This window comes from Schistocerca serialis, chromosome 10 (genome assembly GCF_023864345.2).
Source record: "Schistocerca serialis cubense isolate TAMUIC-IGC-003099 chromosome 10, iqSchSeri2.2, whole genome shotgun sequence".
Lineage (NCBI taxonomy): Eukaryota > Metazoa > Arthropoda > Insecta > Orthoptera > Acrididae > Schistocerca > Schistocerca serialis.
This window is the reverse complement of record NC_064647.1, coordinates 74,967,355-74,990,408: the sequence shown is the minus strand read 5'-3', so window position 1 is coordinate 74,990,408 and position 23,054 is coordinate 74,967,355.

Below are 23,054 nucleotides of genomic sequence, written 5' to 3'. Positions count from 1 at the left end.
AGTGACTGCAGATTTTCTCCAAGAACATTGCCAGTTTTTGCGAAAACTGTATTTTTGCGAAAATGGCACAGACGTTAAGAAATGTGTCTTCGAAGTTCAGACTTACTTTGTCCAACTGTCTACCCTGTTTCGAGGCTTTGAGGTTGTCGTGTGAAAAACGAGCAAGTTGATTTCTCATGACCGTTGTTTTTGGAATTCGCGATGGTGTACATGGATCAGGCCATTTTGTTCAAGATACCTCATTACTCTGTACAATTATCATTTCTACAGAATTCGTGTAAGTGATGTGTGAATAATATTACACGGCCGGATAACGGCGCGCGTTAGCGCCCAAGCTTCCGAGATTTGGGTGGTCGCGCCGGTTCCGGAACGACGGCCTGTGTGCCGCTCAGCCTGGATGTTGTTTTTAGGTGGTTTCTCACATCCAAAAAGATGAATACCGGGCTGGTACCCACGTATCATATAAATGACATGCAGATATTTAGAAAACGTTCGGACACTTTCAAATGGGGTAGCATTTGCTGCACATGGATGTACACTCATACACAAATGACTTCCCTGGGGCAGTGGAGGGGGGAGGGGGGTTGGAGAGGGAGCGAATGGAGGGGAGGGGGTGAAGGGGGAGAAGGGGTGTGGCGACAGGAATGAGGACATCCGACCATTCTCTATCATCAACATGGCCAGATGATTAAATTAATATGTTGGCATAGTGAAGATATAGAAGAAAGGCCACGAAATTGAAAAAGAACAAAATATGTGCAGAGAGTGGACAAATATGGAAGTATCAAAACCACAACACATCAGGATGTCTAGCACGGTAGAACTAAACCATCGGCATTCGAAACCGCTCCCTGTTGTCTAATAGTGGGCAAATGTAGATCCTGTATGGTATCAAAGGGTATTTCATAGGATTCTTCCCACAAAATAGTGACAAGTTCTGCTAACGACGATGAAGATGTATAGTAATCACTCACCCTTCTCTAAAAAGTGGACCTCAGAGGCTCCCTGATATAAAAATCTGGTAACTGTGGTGGCCAGAAAAAATGGACCACTTCATCATCATCCTCACAAATGAATCCTGGTCGTTCAGCTAAAATGATCAATAAGTCCTCAGCAGTAATGAAACCCTCCGCAATCACCGTGAAGACTCATAGTCTGTTTCACTACCATACAGTGCTGTGCTCCAAACGTACATTCTCAGAAACTTCATCAATTTAAGGCCTAATGTTCAAATGCGTGTGAATTCGTAAGGGACCAAACTACTGTGGTCATCGGTTGCTAGACTTACACACTACTTTTATTTATTTATTTATTTATTTATTTATTTATTGTTCCGTGGGACCACATTAAGGAGAAGTCTCCATGGTCATGGAACGAGTCAATACATGAAATTATAACACGATTGTAGAAACAGATAAAATGAAATATAAGAAACATATTCAGTTGTAGATTGTAGAAACAGATAAAATGAAATATAAGAAACATATTCAGGCGACACGTCGTTAGTTTAAATAAAGAAAATCAAGAATGTAACAATGCAATTTGCTTAATTTTTTAGCTCTTCCAGGAGCTCCTCGACAGAATAGAAGGAGTGAGCCATGAGGAAACTCTTCAGTTTAGACTTAAAAGCGTTTGGGCTACTGCTAAGATTTTTGAGTTCTTGTGGTAGCTTATTGAAAATGGATGCAGCAGAATACTGCACTTCTTTCTGCACATGAGTCAAGGAAGTGCATTCCAGATGCAGATTTCATTTCTGCCTAGTATTAACTGAGTGAAAGCTGCAATCTCTTGGTAATAAGCTAATATTGCTAACAACAAACGACATTAAAGAAAATATATACCATCAGGGCAATGTCAAAATTCCCAGTCTATTGAATAGGGGTCGACAAGAGGTTTTCGAACTTACACCACACATAGCTCGAACAGCCCGTTTTTGAGCCAAAAATACCCTTTTTGAATCAGAAGAATTACCCCAAAAAATAATACCATATGACATAAGCGTATGAAAATATGCGAAGTAGACTACTTTTCGTGTTGAAATGTCACTTATTTCAGATACTGTTCTAATGGTAAATAAAGCGGCATTTAGTTTCTGAACAAGATCCTGAACATGGGCTTTCCACAACGGCTTACTATCTATCCGTATGCCTAGGAACTTGAACTGTTCCGTCTCGCTTATAACATGCCCATTCTGTCAGATTAAAATATCAGTTCTTGTTGAATTGTGAGTTAGAAACTATAAAAACTGAGTCTTACTGTGATTTAGCATCAAATTATTTTCCACAAGCCACGAACTTATTTCATGAACTACATTATTTGATAATATTTCAATATTACACACAAGATCCTTCACTACTAAGCTGGTGTCCTCAGCAAACAGCAATATTTTTGAATCACCTGTAATACTAGAAGGCATATCATTTATATAAATAAGAAACAGCAGTGGCCCCAGCACCCATCCTTGTGGAACGCCCCATTTAACAGTGCCCCATTGGGACTTAAATTAACTTATGCTGAGAACAACACACACACACACCCATGCCCGAGGGTGGACTCGAACCTCCGACGGGAGGGGCCGCGCAATCCGTGACATGGTGCCTCTGACCACGCGGCCACTAAAGCGTGGCAAATTAAGGCCAATGTCTGATAATAGTAGACTTCTCTTAGTCAAGTATTCCTTTTTAATCCAACGTCAGGTTGCTTTTTATATCTTCTTGCTCCGTCCATTATGGGCTATTTTGCAGCTTAGGCAGCAGAATTCCTTAGCTTCGTCTACTCCATGATCCCCGAATCTGCTGTTACGTTTCCCTTTCTTATCATTTTTGCTAAATCTCATTACTTTCGTCTTTCCTCTATTTACTCTCAATCCACATTCTATACTGATTAGACTGTTCGTTCCATTCTTCACATCCTGTAATTATCCTACACATCTACTGAGGACAGCAATGCCATCAGCGAATCTTATCATTTATATCCTTTCACCTTGAATTTTAATCCCTCTCTTGAACCTTCCTTTTATTTCCCTCATTGTCTCTTCGATGTATCGATTGAACTGTAGGGTTGAAAGACTACATCCCTATCTTACACCCTTTTGAATAAGACACTTAGATCTTGGACTTCCAGTAATCGTTCTTGGTTTTTGTGCACATTGTATATTCCCAGTATTTTTCTCAACATTTAGAACATTTTGCATTATTTTTTACTGTCGAACACTTCTTCCGGGTAGACAGTTCCTATGAACGTGTCTCGATTTTTCTTCAGTCTTTCTTCCATTACCAACCTTAACGTCATAAGTGCCACTATGGTGCCTTTACCTTTACTAAAGCCAAATTGATAGTCATCTAACAGATCCTGAGTTTTCTCTTCTATTCGTCTGTATGTTATTCTTGTCAGTAACTTGGATCCATGAGCTGTTAAGCTGATTGTTCGGTAATTCTCCCTCTTGTCAGCTCTTGATAACTTCGAAATTATGTGGACTACGTTTTTCCGAAAGCCTGATGGGATATCGCCAGTCTCATACATTCTACACACGAACGTGAACAGTCGTTTTGTTCCCACTTACCACAGTGTTTTAGAAAGTTGTTTCCGAACCCTCGCCATTTTTCACTCTCGGGGCGTAAACTCAATCAGGAGCTGGAACAGCGTGAAACTAGGCTCATCCGGCTAAATACGTAGCATCCTTCCATTGTTCCATAGTCCAGGTTTTATGGCTTCGGCACCAGCTTTTCCAGGGATGGTTGGCACCGGAATTTTAAATCTCCCTGCAGTTCCCTGCTTATGGAGCTCCCTTCGTGTTGTTTTGATGCTAACAAGGTTCGCGAGCGCGAAGTTCAGTTCTGCAGTGACTTCTGCAGCTGAAGTCCTTTTATTTGTCGTCGCATTCCGCTTTACTGACTGACTGTCACGATTACTCATCACACAATTTCACCCGCGTTGTGACTTAGCGGATGATGTTTCCCGCTTTCCTGTCATAAATCACAATACGGTGCTCTTGAAACACCAAACACTTCCTCTACCTAGGTTACGGAAGCGCATACGAACACTGACAATCTTCCGACGTTGGAATTCACTTATTCCCGACCTCGAAGAAAACGATTTACTGACAAATAGTCAGTACGGATTCAGAAAATATCGTTCTTGTGAGACACAACTATCTATTCTCAGGAAGTAGTGAGTGCTGTCGACAGGGGATGTCAAATTGGTTCTATATATTTAGATATCCAAAAGGCTTTTGATACGGTTCCTGACAAGCGAATTCTATTCAAATTGCGTGCCTATGGAGCATCGCCTCAGTTGTGAGACTAGATTTATGATTTCCTTAAAGAAAGTTCACAGTTCGTGGCAACTGGCGGAAAGTCATCGAGTAAAACAGAAGTAATGCCCGGCATTCCTCACAGAAGTGGTAGAGGCCCTTTGCTGTTCTTGATCTCCATAAACGACTTAGGAGACAATTTGAGCAGCCATCTTAGATTGTTTGTGGATAATGCTGTCATTTACCGACTTGTAAAGTCATCAGACAATCAAAATCAATTGCAAAACGATTTAGACAGGATATCTGTATCGTGAAAAGAGTCACAATTGATTCTAAATAATAAAAAGTGTGAAGTCCTACACATGAGTATTAACAGAGATCCGATAGATTTTGGTAACACGATAAGTCACACAAATCTAAAGGCTGTAAATTCTACTAAGTACTTAGGGATTAGAATTACACATAACTTAAATTGGAAAGATCACATAGATAATGTTGTGAGGAAAGCAAACTGCGATTCATTTGCAGAACACTTACAAAGCGCAACATGTCTGCTTCAGAGACTGCTTAGACCACGCTTGTGGAGTATTGCAGTGCGATGTGAAATCCCCGCCAGATGGGACTGACGGAGGACACCGAAAAAGTCAGTCCGAAGAAGGGAAATTCGTTGTGTATTATCGCGGAATAGGGGAGTGAGTGCTACAGACATGATACGCAAGTTGGGGCCCAATCATTAAAACAAAAGAGTTTTTCGTTGGGGCAGGATCTTTTCGTGACATTTTAATTACCACCTTTCTCCTTCTATTGTGCAAATCCTCTATCCTGGCCGCCTAAATAGGGAGAAATGATAAATAAGGGAAATCAGAGCCCACACAGAAAGATTTAAGTGCTCGCATTTCCCGCCCGCCGTTCGAGACTGAAGCGGTAGAGAAATGACTTGGAGGTGTTTCGATGAACCCTCTGCCAGGATCTTAATTGTGAATTACAAAGTAACCGTGTAGATGTAGGAGTAATGCATTCGCCGCTATACAGGGCAGGATGGTGACAACGTATGCGGGCACTGCACAAGTGCCGTTCGTGGTCAAGTACAACACCGCATCCTCCTGTCTCGGCTAGCATCTTCTATGTTCAAACCATCCAGTACTCGCCGTGTTTATTTTTGTACCAACACTTGTGAAAGGTACAATCAATTACTAATAATCCTTCTCGGCCAATTTCAGTTGAAAAAATACGGAAACCAGAGCATTGCAGATATTCATAGGCGTATGCAGAAAGTCTACGGCAGTGAACAAAAGCACGCTGAGTCGGTGACAGAAACGTCTGTCATCATCGCAACGAGATCGCGCAAACCTGACCGCTGTCCCGCATGCATGTCGGCCGCAAACAGTTGTGACACACGCAGTGTTGGAACGTGCGGACGCTCTCATTCGAGGTGATCAACGGATCACAGTCAAAAATGATTCAAATGGCTGTGAGCACTATGGGACTTAAATTCTGAGGTTATCAGAGAAATGAAAGGGTTCCTCTACCGATCTACAGAATGAAAGTTCTGTCCAAAATAAAGATTTGATTTATTATGACTAAACTCAAAATAATAAACACAACACATGAAACATTTACAATACGACAAACTGGATACTCAAATAAACGCTGTGAAGGTGAAGTTGTCTGTAAACTAGCTTGTGACGTTTATGACCAAGTGGTATGTGGAGCCAAATCCTTGCTACTCAAATCTTAAGAGAAACGCCGAGCCAAACCAACATAAATTGCTGTTACAGTAGTGAGAAGTCAGAGAATGAACACCCAAGACAGAACCACGTAAGAAAAGAACAGGCGCGCTCTGCTGAGCTCTGATCATCACAGAGCAAAATTCCCTAGCCTGCCGGTGCTGCGGACATACATTACCAAGCTGTCTTCATAACTGCAAGGACACTGTCTGTCATGCCAGGGGAGATGGCTGGTTGCTTCGACGTCCCGTCGTGGTGATGATAATGTCGCGAGTATAGCCGAAACAAATTCACCTGGTCTGTTGTTCCAGACAAAGGCATCCTAGCAACACAAATACGCCTCTGAGGGAGACGAAGAAGGCTCGCTACACAATCACTGATGGTACAGTGAGTGATTTTAACAAGCGAAGTCACACAGTAACTCCGATGCAGTGAACTTGAGCCAAAACTGCTCAAGACGGACAACATAGGCGGCTTGTACGCAGAACGCTCAATTGCCAACTGTACTCGGAACGTTACGTTGAAGTCGAAACTTCAGCAACTTCGTCAAACAGTTACAGTCAAATAAAAGTACATCAGACAGCCAACAGAAGGCAGGCTATCCAGAGCAGCGAGAGCTCAGTCTTGTAACCTACTCCGACTGAAAGGCGAGAGCCGACTCTCTCAAGCACCCGTACAAGCCGAACACAGATCATTCCCACCCCCACGACAGTGGCCATGGTTTAAACGTTCCAATCAGCAACTCGAAAACGGGCGGAAAATTCCACTCTATTACCGACGCATTACTGTTCCACCAATGGAGATACTTGGCGCCAATTTCTGCGCCGATTTTGCTACGTCAGGGAGCTATCCCCTGAGCAAGCCAATCACAGTTACGATTTTGCAGAAAACGCGGAAATTTGCCCGCCAAGACTGCCCGGGAACACAAGTCATTCCCACGCCTCGCTGGTAGCCCGCCAGAAAGTGATTTCACTAAGTTTCTGCGAAGTAACGGAATCTCTAGCCCAGCTGCTCCGTCAGTCCCCTGAGGGCGTGTAGCCCCCGCTCTTATGACAATGTCGGCGTCTGGAAAGCATCCTCTCGACTCCCTCACACCCATCGGCTTAACCCTTTCAAGATCAGCAGAGCCGGCCTGTCACCGAACCAGCCGGGTGACGAGAGACGCTGCGTGGGAAGTCCACATGTGAAGGAATAGCAACTTTTCACTACATGCAGTTGGAGAGGAAAATCGAATTACTCAGAGTATGATAGGAATATGAGAGGGGGCTCATGCCACCTCTCAAATGGAGGACGCACTCTGCAGTGAGCAGTACGTGGATGAGGGGCATGTTATTGATGCGGCAAGACGTTGGCTGTGACATCGGAAAGTGGTACTACGCGGGCATACAGCCCCTCCGAATAAGGTGGCATTGAACGCAGATATTGCACAGCAGAGTTTTGTAGCTAAAATTGTGGGAAATAAGGTGGAGTACTGGAATCCTGAACAAAACCAACTCGATTTGAGAATAAAAAATGTGTTACATTGCTTATTGAACCGCATCGTGTGTCGGATGTTAGTGACACGCTGGCTGCGACGAAGTAGGCCGAGCGGCTGGTAGTAGGTCGATCTGCATAGAGAGTGGGACGTCAGCGTCGTAACGAATGTGGTGTTTTTGCCGGCCGAAGGGCGGGTCAGCGCCGCGGGGCGTGACGGCCTCTCAGCGCCCTTGTAGGGCGGGCCCTACGTGTGACCACAGCTGCAGGGCCAGAGTGTGGCGGAGAGAGCGCGGCCTACCTGGAGCCGGACAGGGCTGCAAGGCTGGCTTTTTGCAACGGCCGGCCGCGCCTCGCCACGCTGCGTGCACAATGTGGGCCAGCTGCCGCTGGAATTGGCGCCGCACTCTGACACACGCACACGCACACACACACACACACACACACACACACATCTGCCAGGCGGGCTGCAACATCCCGCATCTGGCGCACAGCAAAGTAACCACCGAGGTCAGAGCTCCTGCGTAGAGTGTTCGGAAACTCCCGTTACAGATTTCTAGGATTTATAGAGGAGACTGAGTAGATAATATTTTGAACTCGATGTCCCCCATTTGAAAATTGTTGTTAACGTGACCACTTTTACAAATAATTGATTAGGCCTTGTCCAGAACATCACTTGTTTCATAATTTCAGCCAATAGCGAAAGAAATTGCTCATGTACTCGCTGACGGGATCTCCTCAGCGTTATGCAGTACGGCCTCTTCCAGTTCGAGCGTGAGCTTCTCTCGCCACAGTCACGCGTGCTGACGACGGACGTACCACTTTCTAAGCCGTTGCGTAATTTGGCGAGAAGGGTATGCGATGGAATCGCACGTTGTGTAGAACGCTCTTGTTAAAGGCGAAGCCGGCCGGGGTGGCCGAGCGCTTCTAGGCGCTACAGTCTGGAACCGCTCGACCGCCACGGTCGCTGGTTCTACATCTACATCTACATGCATACTCCGCAAGCCACCTGACGGTGTGTGGCGGAGGGTACCTTGAGTAGCTCTATCGATTCTCCCTTCTATTCCAGTCTCGTATTGTTCGTGGAAAGGATTGTCGGTATGCCTCTGTGTGAGCTCTAATCTCTCTGATTTTATCCTCATGGTCTCTTCGCGAGATATACGTAGGAGGGAGCAATATACTGCTTGACTCCTCGGTGAAGGTATGTTCTCGATACTTCATCAAAAGTCCGTACAGAGCTACTGAGCGTCTCTCCTGCAGAGTCTTCCACTGGAGTTTATCTATCATCTCCGTAACGCTTTCGCGATTACTAAATGATCCTGTAACGAAGCGCGCTGCTCTCCGTTGGATCTTCTCTATCTCTTCTATCAACCCTATCTGGTACGGATCCCACACTGCTGAACAGTATTCAAGCAGCGGGCGAACAAGCGTAGCGTAACCTACTTCCTTTGTTCTCGGATTGTATTTCCTTAGGATTCTTCCAATGAATCTCAGTCTGGCACCCGCTTTACCGACGATCAACTTTACATGATCATTCCATTTTAAATCACTTCTAATGCGTACTCCCAGATAATTTATGGCATTAACTGCTTCCAGTTGCTGACCTGCTATATTGTAGCTAAATGATATCTTTCTTTCTATGTATTCGCATCACATTACACTTGTCTACATTGCGATTCAATTGCCATTCCCTGCACCATGCGTCAATTCGCTGCAGATCCTCCTGCATTTCAGCACAATTTTCCATTGTTACAACCTCTCCTGCCTCGGTCATGGATGGGTGTGATGTCCTTAGATTAGTTAGGTTTAAGTAGTTCTAACTTCTAGGGGGCTGATGACATCAGAAGTTAAGTCCCATAGTGCTCAGAGCCATTTGAACCATTTTTCGACAATGTATCAATAATCTCATGTCTTCAACTCCTAGTTACTTTGCACAAAAAAAGTTACACCGGTCCGATATGTAACTGTTCATAACATATTGAAAAAATAACAGTGAAATGACTTTTGTAAATGCAACAAATGAAACAGATTAAAGATTTACACACCTTTCAATAACACTTGAAATTATGGAGTATAGAGCATTTTTTTCTTTCTTTTTCGCCAGACTTATCAGACCACCTCCGTAAAGTATAATTTTTTACTTACAATCGTAGAATTTTAGAGACTGCCATATTGTCTCGGAGACTATGAATGTCGTGCAGTATCATTTGCTGTACATGACAGGCCTTGCTTGAATTAAATTTACAAATATTCTGCGTGAAGTATGTATACAGTTGTTTCAAAATTAATGGAGATACGTTCCGTCTGTGCAACTAATCGAAGGCAGTTTGTTTATTGCCATACGCGTTTCGCCTCTTTTATTTGTGAAGCGTCTTCAGTGGCCTGTAATACGTGGCTGTTTTAATACGTGTAGTATATGTATTTTGCGGTAGTTATAATATGTTACTATGTTAGATTTTTGCACGATTTTCTCTTGTTTTTCAGGTCAGAATCAACTTTCGTAGCACAAATTTCGTGATGTGAAATTATCGTTCGGTGTTACTTACGAATTCCACTCTCACAAAGAACAATACATTTTCACACCACAAAATACACACGCACCCACACACACACACACACACACACACACACACACACATACACACACACACACACACACACACATACAGAACAAATGCAATATCAACCATACACTCAACACAAAGACGCAGGATAAACACAAATGGTTTAAATGGCTCTGAGCACTATGAGACTTCACATCGGAGGTCATCAGTCTCCTAGAACTTAGAACTACTTAAACCTAACTAACCTAAGGACATCACACACATCCATGCCCGAGGCAGGATTCCAACCTGCGACCGTAGCGGTCGCGCGATTCCAGACTGAAGCGCCTAGAGACGCTCGGTCACACAGGCCGGCAAGATTGTAAGTAGGCTGTTTATGTTTTCTCTATGTAAGTAGGCTGTTTATGTTTTCTCTATGTAAGTAGGCTGTTTATGTTTTCTTATTGGCAACGTTACGTAGCGCTCAATATGAAAATCACTGGCTGTGCTGTGTGCAGTCTGTGGCTAGTTTGCATTGTTGTCTGCCATTGTAGTGTTGGACAGCGGCAGCTGGCTGTGAACAGCGCGTAGCGTTGCGCAGTTGGAGGTGAGCCGCCAGCAGTGGTGGATGTGGGGAGAGAGATGGCGGAGTTTTCTAATTTGTCATGAACTGATATATATATTATGACTTGTGATGATATTAAGGTAAATACATTGTTTGCTCTCTATTAATATCTTTCATTTGCTAACTATCCCTATCAGTAGTTAGTGCCTTCAGTAGTTTGAATCTTCTATTTAGCTGGCAGTAGTGGCGCTCGCTGTACTGCAGTAGCTTGAGCAGCGAAGATTTTTGTGAGGTAAGTGATTTGTGAAAGGTATAGTTTAATGTTTGTCAGGGCCATTCTTTAGTAGGTAATTTTGAAAGTCAGATTGCGTTGCGCTAACAAAATATTGTGTGTCAGTTTAAGCACAGTCTTGTATAATTGTTCAAAGGGGACGTTTCATATGAAAAAGGGGACGTGGGACGTGTCAAACACCTGGAGAACAAGCCATTAGGGTGTGCCTTTCATCGCTAATGCGACACCCTCGTTACTTGAAAACATATGATTACTCGCACTTTGTGCTAATTACTGAAATGCTTATGAATTGATGGGAAATATTCGTACATCTGCACACCTGATTACGACAAGCGTCTTTTTACGAGAGTTGAGAGCTACTAACTTATGAAATGTCACATGACTACTGAATGATATTTTTATGCTTTGCTTTTCATAGTTGCTTATTTCATTTGATATCTGGTTTCCAGCTGTGTTGCAGCATTGCTTTTATAAAATGAAATGCATTTGCTAATGTGAACACTTTCTGTCAACAGATCTATTAAATAATTATTTTATGATCCGCATTCTTTAAAAAAGGAGCACTTGGAATGGAGAGAACAATAAGAAGGGACTAATACCAGTAACTGCATCTATAATTTTCTTTTCAAGTACTTGGTAATTTCTTTTGTAGAATAAATTGTGATGCATCACTCTAATGTTAAGATGTGACATATGTATTAGACATGGCCATTTTAGTGTAATATTTTTTCTGCTTGCGCTATGTCATGTTTAGGTATAAGTTGCTGCTGTTTGCCAGGCATAGTGTTATTGAATTTGACTTTTGCTCATTTATGCTGCTAGCTTTGCCAATCTGTATTTTTTGTCATTGCTGCTTGTGTTAATTGTTTTGTGCTGCTGCATTGCCTCGTCCCTTAGTTTAGCATCTGAGCTCAGTAGATTTAAGTTAGCTTAAGAGGGGGTAGACTATATAAGAAACTGACTATGGAGAATAGGTAAAGAAATGCATTGAGAAAACAGGTTTAGGTAGGATTTTCTTGGAAATAAATGTTGAGGTAAGAAATGTATGAACATATAAATACAGAAAGCATGCTTAGATAGAATTTTTTGGGTGGAAACAAAGGTTGAAATAAGACGAAAGATCTATAGAATGAAGTTTTGGGTTGGACTGCAGTACCAAATGTTACACTGAAAACGAACCCTGTCCTTTCCTATTGGTGTTATCCCACTATGTGTTTGTGTACCCTTGAGTATTTGTTTTCTTCCTGTCTCTGTGTACTGTTTCATAGAATTTTTTTCTCTTCTAATACTAAGCTATATTCACTATGAGGAGGAATACTGTTATCCTCAAATATAAGTTGCATTAATAATATGTTATTTTCTTTGTAAAGTTGTTTACAATTCTGTTCTGTTTCAATGTTCATGTGTGAAATTAATGTTTCGAAAACTATTCTCATTATTTTATGTATGTACTTATGTCACTATTTTTGTAACACTGATGTATATGTCTATTTCTATTCTTTTGTAAAGCCCCTTTTACTACAAATGTTATCTATATTGTTATGTTTTTAATGATGTATTGTGTACCTATGTTATTGTATTCTCATGTTATAAAATTGTAATTGTTACCAGTTCTTCAAATTAAGTAACATTTCACTGCACACGTTTCTGTTGGTCATAGTACATGGACAATATGTGAGAAGTAGGGACTGATAGTGTTTGCACGTGTGTTAATAATTCAGCAAGGGACTGGATAACAGCATTGCTGGTTCTAAGGACAATTCCAAAAACTTTGTGAGTGCACAAGTGGTGGTTTATGGACTTGCTATATTCTCCGCAAGACTCTTCGAGGGTGATTGTGCACCTGCACAGTCGCAACAGATGGCTGCTGGCCGTCTCTACAAGGACTCCAGTGGGTCTGCACCTCTGGTGGCCCACCAATACCATTATCTCTACAAGGACTACAGTGGGTCTGCATCTATGATGACCTACCAACGCCATTATTTCTACAAGGACTGCAGTGGGTCTGCACCTCTGGTGGCCCACCAATACCACAATCTCTATCAGGACTCCAGTGGGTCTGCTCTGTGATGACCTACCTACCAATATTCTTCCAAACTTCGAATGACTCTGCTGTGGGTTTGCTCTGTTGTGGCCCATTACCTGTCTGCATGTCGAGAGTCAGCACTGTCTTTCCGTTGGAAGGTCAACACCACTTCTTCAAGACTGCATGGAAATCCACTACTTCTATGTGCATTTTCTTTTACTGCTTGGACTTTGAGAAAAACTCTGCATTTTTACTGTGATGAACAATGTGGACTGTCTTTATGGACTGTGAGAAATTTTGATCTTTTGACCAACATAATATTAATAAGTGTGTGCATTTTATATCTTTGTTACTGTAATTGTGAAAAATTTTTGTCAAATCTGTATTGGCCAGTGTCCAACACCATTTGTAAAAATTTTTGTGGGGAGCATGGGGGCTTGTAAGTAGGCTGTTTATGTTTTCTCTATGTAAGTAGGCTGTTTACGTTTTCTCTATGTAAGTAGGCTGTTTATGTTTTCTTATTGGCAACGTTACGTAGCGCTCAATATGAAAATCACTGGCTGTGCTGTGTGCAGTCTGTGGCTAGTTTGCATTGTTGTCTGCCATTGTAGTGTTGGACAGCGGCAGCTGGCTGTGAACAGCGCGTAGCGTTGCGCAGTTGGAGGTGAGCCGCCAGCAGTGGTGGATGTGGGGAGAGAGATGGCGGAGTTTTCTAATTTGTCATGAACTGATATATATATTATGACTTGTGATGATATTAAGGTAAATACATTGTTTGCTCTCTATTAATATCTTTCATTTGCTAACTATCCCTATCAGTAGTTAGTGCCTTCAGTAGTTTGAATCTTCTATTTAGCTGGCAGTAGTGGCGCTCGCTGTACTGCAGTAGCTTGAGCAGCGAAGATTTTTGTGAGGTAAGTGATTTGTGAAAGGTATAGTTTAATGTTTGTCAGGGCCATTCTTTAGTAGGTAATTTTGAAAGTCAGATTGCGTTGCGCTAACAAAATATTGTGTGTCAGTTTAAGCACAGTCTTGTATAATTGTTCAAAGGGGACGTTTCAAGATAAACACACTGCGACAGTTGGTAACACTACACACCGTAAACACACATATGTTGAACACGAAATGTACAGTGTCACTGATGTAAGCGATGTGTCGAAACAAATGTGGGTGAAAGAACTCCAGAAATCGGCCAACTGGAGCATGGAGACTAATGAACACGTCTCCAGCACCACACGCACGGGGTAACAGCGTTGGAAATCGCAAGTAACACCGAATGATAATTTCACATCGCGAAATTTCTGCTACAAGAGTTTATTCTAACCCGAAAAACGAGAGAAAAACATGACAAAATGTAACATAGTAATATATTGTAACTACCACACAATACATTTATTATGTGTACAAAAAGAAACATGTATTACAGACCACTGAAAAAGCTTCATAAATAAAAGAAGCGAAACGCGTTTGGCAATAAACAAACTGCCTTCAATTAGTTACATACACGGAACGTACCTCCATGAAAACTGTTGGTACTCATATGGTGGGTGCTTCCGTACCACGGTTCCAGAAATGTTTGGTGCTTCGAGTGGCGGACAAGTCATAATGCGGACAAAAGTGACGAAAGGACACTGTTGTGTTGGCAGAAGAGCCAACACCGTGTTAGGAATAGAGGCCAAAATGCAAGCGTTTTAGCTCACGCAGGCTGGCGTGAGGAGGGAAGAACTATACTGACGTGAGGTCTGGAACATGACAAGGAATCAGAATTCAGAAAGCGGACGTAATTAGTTTCATGCTTAACTTTAATCCATTAATGATGAATGTCGCTCTTGACGGTATATGATTCACAAGATTATCTGTTCAGAATAGTAACTGAATACGGTGCCTTGCTAGGTCGTAGCAAATGACGTAGCTGAAGGCTATGCTAAACTGTCGTCTCTGCAAATGAGAGCGTATGTAGACAGTGAACCATTGCTAGCAAAGTCGGCTGTCCAACTGGGGCGAGTGCTAGGGAGTGTCTCTAGACTAGACCCGCCGTGTGGCGGCGCTCGGTCTGCAATCACTAATAGTGGCGACACGAGGGGGCCGACGTATACTAACGGACCGCGGCCGATTTAAAGGCTACCACCTAGCAAGTGTGGTGTCTGGCGGTGACACCACAGACACCACACAGGATTATGACGAAAACTAAGAGGACGACAGCTGAAATTTTCGTTGCAGCACTGCATGTCGCACTCGCCAGTAAGGACAGCGCCTTAACAACGCGAAGGGAGCAGCACAAGCTCAGAAATGCACGACGAGCTGAAATTGGAAAATCACTCATAAGTGATGTAATTGCCCGTATCAGCAAAACGTGGCGCTGGAGACATAAAACCTGCAATGTAGAGCAACGGAAGAAAGTCATTCGGACGGACGAGTCTAGTTTCACACTGTTTCTAACTTCTCGCCGAGTTTACGTCCCAAGAGTGAAACATGGCGGGTGTTCAATGATGATCTGGACAGCCATGTCGCGGTACAGCATGGACTGCATCGCTCCTCTGCAAGGTCCCATTACCGCGAAGGATTACGTGATCATTCAGAACGATCAGGTTCGTCACATGGTACAATGTTCGTTCCCCAGTGCTGCGTTGCAAGACGAGAAAGCCCCTGTTCACACATCGTATCCTGTATCCTGGTTTCGTGAGCGCGTCGATGAACTGCTCCATCTCCTCTGCCACCACACCTCAATATTAAGGGCATTTGTGGTCCACTTTGGACAGAATGGTGCTATCACTATCCACCTCCACCATCGTTACCTCAACTTCCCTTTGTTTTTGAGGAAAAATGGTTTACGATACCCTTGACAACTATACAGGACCTGAAGTTATTCACGGGTCTAGGCGCTTCAGTCTGGAACAGAGCGACCGCTACGGTCGCAGGTTCGAGTCCTGCCTCGGGCATGGATGTGTGTGATGCGGTAGAGCACTTGCCAGCGAAAGGCAAAGGTCCCGAGTTCGAGTGTCGGTCCGGCACACAGTTTTAATCTGCCAGCAAGTTTCATATCAGCGCACACTCCGCTGCAGAGTGAAAATCTCATTCTGGAAACATCCCCCAGGCTGTGGCTAAGCCATGTCTCTGCAGTATCCTATCTTTCAGGAGTGCTAGTTCTGCAAGGTTCGTAGGAGAGCTTCTGTAAGGTTTGGAAGGTAGGAAACGAGGTACTGGCAGAATTAAAGCTGTGAGGACGGGGCGTGAGTCATGCTTTGGTAGCTCAGTTGGTGGAGCATTTGCCCGCGAAAGGATAAGGTCCAGAGTTCGAGTCTCGGTCTGGCTCACAGTTTTAATCCGCCAGGAAGTTTCCTAACATGCAGTTGTCAGTTTTTTTTTTTTTTTTTTTTTTTTTTTTTTTTTTTTTTTTTTTTTTTTTTTTTTTAGTGGCTAGCATCTTCAGCTATTGTGCAGCTTCTCCTCGCACTGTGTCTCTTAGCGTTAGACCAAGAAGCGAGCTCAGAAACCTCACCTCATCTGCCTTCCTCCCTTCCTCACCTATTCTTTCAAAGACTCCCCCCACCGGTGGTTCCGCATCTCCATTAAATTTTTAACAGGTGTCTCGATGCTGACATGCTTACAAGGCTTAGCACGGTGACCAAGTTACAACCCCTGGTAGCGTTATCTACAAGACACACATCTCTGTCAGGAAGTTTTCGTTTAGGAAGAGGACACAACTGCTGCGCCCCGCGTAACTTTGCATCAGCCCTGGCGAAACGGGGACGCTTTTTATTGCGACGGCGCGCCGCGTATACCTGGGTGCCACGAGTGGCGTGCAAACAGCGCCACGCCACAACAGCTGTTCCGACTGCCCACTGGCCGCCGAACGCGAAAAAACGGGAAGGGTTCCGGCCGAATGGGAGCTGGCCGTCCCTCTGTACCTGCGAGCGCGTGCGTGTGCTTGCGTGTGCGTGCACGCATTCTACCGGGTGTCCGCAAGAGGTCAGGGGACCGCCCCAGGGCACGCATACGCGTAAATCACGCGGGCGGGATCCAGCTGTCGCGAGCGTCGTTTCTCCCTCTGCGTTCTACAAGAGCAGCGTTTGCGGCAGAACTGGTCATCGGCCCCAGTGTGTGCTCCAGTCATAAATCAACTTGAGTCCGCCATACGTACGTGGGGTAAATCGTCCCATATTCACTCTTGTGAACCGAATGAGATCATCAATGACAGTATCAAGTTCATACCTGATCAAAAGTATTCGGACATTAGAGGTCAGCCGGCTGGAGTGGCCGAGCGGTTCTAGGCACTACAGTCTGGAACCACGGGACCACTGCGGTCGCAGGTTCGAATCCTGCCTTGGGCATGAATGTCTGTGATGTCCTTAGGTTAGTTACGTTTAAGTAGTTCTAAGTTCCAGCGGACTGACGACCTCAGAAGTTGAGTCCCATAGTGCTCAGAGCCATTTGAACCATTCGAGGTCACGACCCGCCAGTGTAAAAGGAGACGAGGAGTATCGTGTTGTCAGTGAAAAGCAGTAACAGCACAACAGGAGGCCTCAGGCACGTGCACTATGCCTTTAAGAACGGAATTTGGCGGATGCTAACGAACCAAAGGCCGTTGCACTCTCGGTTCAAGAGGGAACGAACAAATGACGACAAGGAAAAGTTAGTAGAGGTTCGTGTGTCTGTGAAAAGACCTATGCGCGAAGCATACAACAGCTACCACCATCACACCTTAGCAAAAGATCTGGAAGAGAACTCGAGGAAATTCTGGTCTTAAGGGTGGTAGGACGTCAAACGGGCCGACTTGGAGCAGGAGAGGCACTACTGGACATTTTAATTTCCACTGTCCATACTTCTGTTACAAGCAAATTCATATAACTTTGTCAGCATGACCAGGAAGGATTCAGGATTCTCACTTATCTCAGTGGAAGTTCAAAGACGTAGCAAAACACTTTTTTGCCATGTGAAATTTCATCATTTTTTTCACTTATTACTGGCTGCATTTGTTGTTATAGGTACACTTTTCTTCCTAAGTAAGAGAGATTCTTCGATGAATTTTTCATAGCACACAAGCAGTAGTTGCAGGTGTATGAAACTCAAGAATTTTCCAAATCTATTAAACAACTGTGGAGAAAATTGAGATAATTAACTATAAAACTTGAATTTTTTCTAAACATGAAGTTTAAAATGTAACAGTTCATTCATTTTTTCATCAATTAAATAACTTCTAGAGTTTCATACACCTGTAACTATGGTTTCTATGCTGTGCAAAAGTCATCGAAGAATCTCTCTTACTTAGGAAGAAAAGTGTACCTATAGCAACAAATGCAGCCAGTAATAAGTGAAAAAATGATGAAATTTGACATGGGAAAAAAATGTGTTTTTTACGTTTTTGAGCTTCCACTGCTATAAGTATGAATCCTAAATCCTTCCTGGTCATGCTGTTAAAGTTTCATGAATTTATTTGTAAAAGTATAGACAGTGGAAATTAAAATTTCCTGTGGTGCCTCTCCTGCTCCAAGTCGGCCCGTTTGACATCCCACCCCCCTTAAGTAAAATAGCTAAGCGGGTCTAAGGCTTCCATTCAGTCCCTTTGTTGACCAGTCTGGTGTCGCAGTTGAAGACAACAAAACGAAAGCCGAAGTGTAAATTTCAGTTTGAAGAAATCGTTCATACGGGAGAATCGTACTAAGATACCGCCATTTGACCTTAGGACAGACTCCCGTATGTAGTAATCAGTATACCTGGCACAGAGAAACCACTGAAAGATTTGAAAGTAAATAAATGACGAGGTATGATCGCAGTTAGATTTCACAAGGTGTACTCTACCGCACTGGCCCCTTACCTAGCCTGCATTTTTCGTGAATCTCTCGCCCGGCACAAAATCCCAAGCGACTGGAAAAAAGCGCAGGTGACTCCGGTACGCAAGAAGGGTAAAAGAACGTACCCTTAAAATTAGAGACCAATGTGTCTAACTTCTGTTTGCTGCAGAATGCTTGAACGTGTAATAAACTTTCTTGATACTGAGAAGCTTATGTACACGAATCGGCGTAGTTTTAGAAAAGATCGCTCTTGCGAAACTGAACTTGCCCAGTTCTCACATGATAAACTGAGAACTATGGATGAAGGGCAAGAGACAGATTCCTATTCCTAGATTTCCGGAAAGCATTTGACAGGCAGTTAACGAAGGTACGAGCGTATGCATAAGCTCACAGATATGTGAGCGGCTCGAAGACTTTTTAAATAATAAAACCCAGAATGTCGTCCTCGACGACGAATGTTCATCAGAGACAAGGATGTCATCAGGAGTACCCCAAGAAAGTGTGATAGGACAGCTGTTGTTCCCTGTATACATAAATGATTTTGCGAACAGGATGTGCAGCAATCTGCGGTTGTTTGCTGATGATGCCGTGGTAAACGGTAAGATGAAGAAGTTCAGTGACTGTAGGAAGATACAAAACGACTTAGACAAAATTTCCGATTCGTGTGATAAACGGCAGCTGGCCCTAATTGTCGAAAAATGTAAGTTAAAGCTGATGAGTAGGAAGATCAAACCTATAATGTTCGGATACAGTATTACTGTTGTCCTGGTTGACACATTCAAGTCGTTTAAATATCTGGGCGTAACGTTGCAGGAAGATATGAGGTGTAATGATCGTGTGAGGACTGTGGTAGGGAAGGCAAATGGTTGACTTCAGTTTATTGGCAGAATTTTAGGAAAGAGTGCTTCACCTGTAAAAGAGACGCATATAGGACGCTGGTGGGACTTATCATGGAGTAGTGCTCGATTGTTTGGGATACGTACCGGGTCGAATTGAAGGAAGACATCGAAGCAATTCAGACGCTGATTGATAGATTTGTTGCCGGTAGGTGCAGTGTTACAGAGATGCTTTCGGAACTTAAATGGAAATCCCTGGAGGGAAGGCGATGTTCATTTGGAGAAGCACTATTGAGAAAATTTAGAGAACCGGCATTTCAAGCTGACTGGCGAATGATTCTACAGAAGCTAACATATATTTCGCATAAGGACCACGAAGATACGATACGAGAAATTAGGACACCTACGGAGTCATACAGGCAGTCGTTTTTCCCTCGCTCTATTTGCGAGTGGAACAGGAAAGGAAATGACAAGTAGTGGTACGGGGTACCATCTGCCACGCACGCTATGGTGGCTTGCGGAGTATCTAGTAGGTGGAGATGTAGATGTGTCCTGAGGAACAAATGCATCAGGGCATTTCAACCCTTCTGAAGCTGTCCATGTCGTTTGTTGGTGATGTGACTGTGAAGTGGAAACTCGAAGGAAGAACCAAAGCTAAACCGAGTCCACGAACTGACGGACGGGGACATTCAAGCATAGGGAAGGGTGACTGTAAAAAGTGGCAAGAAATCAGCGGAAGGAATCACCCGTAAGTTACAAAGAGCTACCAGCCGTCCAGCGAGCAAGATTACTCCTCCCCCAAACCACACATTTCTGTACTTAGTGCTAAGCGAAGTCAATAGTAGTGAATGACTGGAAACGAGTGAGCTGGAGAGATGTAATGGTTTGAGTTTGGCGAATGCCTGGGGAGCGCTAGATGCCACCATGTACAGGCCAAAGAGTGGAGTACAGGGGAGGTGGTGTTACGATTCGACGCAGTTTTTCGTGTTTACGGTGTAGTCCCCTTAATGCGGTTGATAAAACGTCAGAGGCGGAAGGCTGTGAAGACATTTTACACCACTGTGTACAGTGTGCAGCAGAGGAACAGTTGGGTCACAATGTTTGACCAGCATGACAACGCATCCTGTCTAAAAGCAGCATCCGGGAAACAATCGTTCGTGGACAATATCATTCCTGAAACGGACCTGCTAGGAGTCCCGATCTGAGCCCAATCAATGGAACGTCTTTAGCATGAGTTAGATTGTAACACCCCACCCATCACTTAGCTGGTTTTGGTGTGTGTTCACCCCAGGTAATTGACTAACTGATCAACAGAGAGTGCAAAACTGCCGCAATGCCGGAAAACGCAAAGAAAGTAATAAGGCCCTGTGACTCCTGATTGAACTGCGGTGGCAGTGTTGACATTAATTGATTCAGAATTGATCCCTTTTAATTAACAGGGGTGCACATTGATGTTATATTCAGCTATTGAACACCAGATGCAAATGTTGAACATAAAATTAATTAAAAAGGTGACTTGGGATTTCGACTACTTGAATGAAAACAGATGCAGTCGGTTAGCACAGATTTATTTTAGCTCACGACCTTCAGTCATCACATTACATGACTCTCCTAACAGGCAGAGGTAATAAATTGCGTTTGCGTGGAGTAAAGCGCGATAAATCAAAAGTAATTCCTATCGACTGACCCAGGCGTAATGCGAAGTGCGAGATGAATTCTACAATACACGGCCCATGAAACCCTCGTGGAAACTTTACCGACGTGATCCCACAAATTAATCAGTGGCCGGAGCTGGCGCAATATCACCGAATACAGCGTGGCGGAGAGATGTCGTTGTGCAGACGTCGGCCGACCTCGTGGTGCTGCAAGGCTGCGCTCGTCTGTTCACTCCTAGCTACCTTGCTCAGTACATAGCTGAACCACAAGCTCAATCGTTCCATTTGCTAAGTCCTAAACTGCAGAGATGCTCACTCTTTCTCAGGCAAGCTGAGTAAAGAACGCCACGTCCGCACTCTAGGCAAGCTGGGAACGGAAGACCACTACGGAGACTTCTCACAGTCCGCTCTTCGCCTCTGTTTCCCCTCCAGCAAAATCACTTACGCCAATTGCAGCGCAAGTCGCGTTAATTATGCGTCGCTTCCCAGCCCCGACCAATGCCTGTTCTGGTAAGTAAACAAATTCCCACAAAATTTCCCTTCCTCTCAACTTCTGCTATTTAGCTCCTCCCAGGCCACCCAACAAGATTAGCGTCTGCACAAACACCAATTTTTCCTTAATTCTGATTCCCAGGAGAGCACTTCACATTCCTTGCTCCTACGTTCCCATCGGAGGCCGGCGTATTTCATTCTGTCGCTCTTCACCTGATTTACTTCAGACTCCGCAGACTGTGAATTCAGCGTGAAGTTGCTATAGTCACGAACACGCATATTTTCACCTCTGTTGACCGCTCCACAGTAGCTTTGCGCGGCTTTCTCGCATGTTTCACTGAAAACAGGACGACGGACATTTATCAACAGGCGTACAAGTTCCCCGTCTGCTTCTCGGTACACCAGCATGGGGTCAACCACCCACTCACTGTCACTCATCTTAAGGCAGCTGGAGGCCGCGCCCCGTTTGAGCCGCCCTAAGCTGCCTATCGTCGCTTCCCTTCGCCGCTCCCCAGCCGCAGGCCACGGTCAACTCTTTATACTTCCCTGGGATAAACTAGCCTCCAGTAAATCGACGCGTTTCCACAAAGTTTTTCATGTCGTGTGAATTACTTTAAAACCATCACCCGACATTAATTATTCCAATACGTACATACTATACCCTCTACAAGATGCATTGTGCCTTGTCAGTCATTTTTGTTCAGCCCTACTGTTCGCTCAACGTGAGTTAGGTGATCTTTAATGACTTCATGTAAGGGGCATAGTTTTCGCCATCTTACAAGATAGTCGACTCGACTCCAGACCCCGACGTCCACCATCACTGTTTTCTCTGGTTTCTGCTCTTCAGGAATGTCCACTGGCAGATGTCCAGATATGTCTCGACCGTCAGTGTAAACCGAAAAATATACAGAGTGAATCCGAACACCAGAGACAAAATGTCTAAGGTTGTTCAGGGATTTACTGTGCGTATTTTCGTCGACGCGTGGTCTAGGGCTCTTTTACAAATGGTACACACACACACACACACACACACACACACACACACACACACACACACACACATGCACACACTCGCACATGCACACACAAGTAGATACACGCACTGCTGCATACACACACATAAACTTACATCAACACACATACAACCAGACAATGAAGAAGTACATCGAAAACTGGGAAACTTACTAAAATTATGACGCTATAGACACCTAAACTGGCAGTTGAAATGTTATCTCACGAAACCACAGTGACTACACGAAAAAGTCCAGGTTTTCAACCGGTTTCCACATGAGGGAAAGCTGAATGGTTTTCAAATACTGAATTGGACGCCTTACTGTAAGATTTTTTCCATTTTATTATAAATTCTTCCTTGAACCGTTTCTAAATCTATAATCAACATAC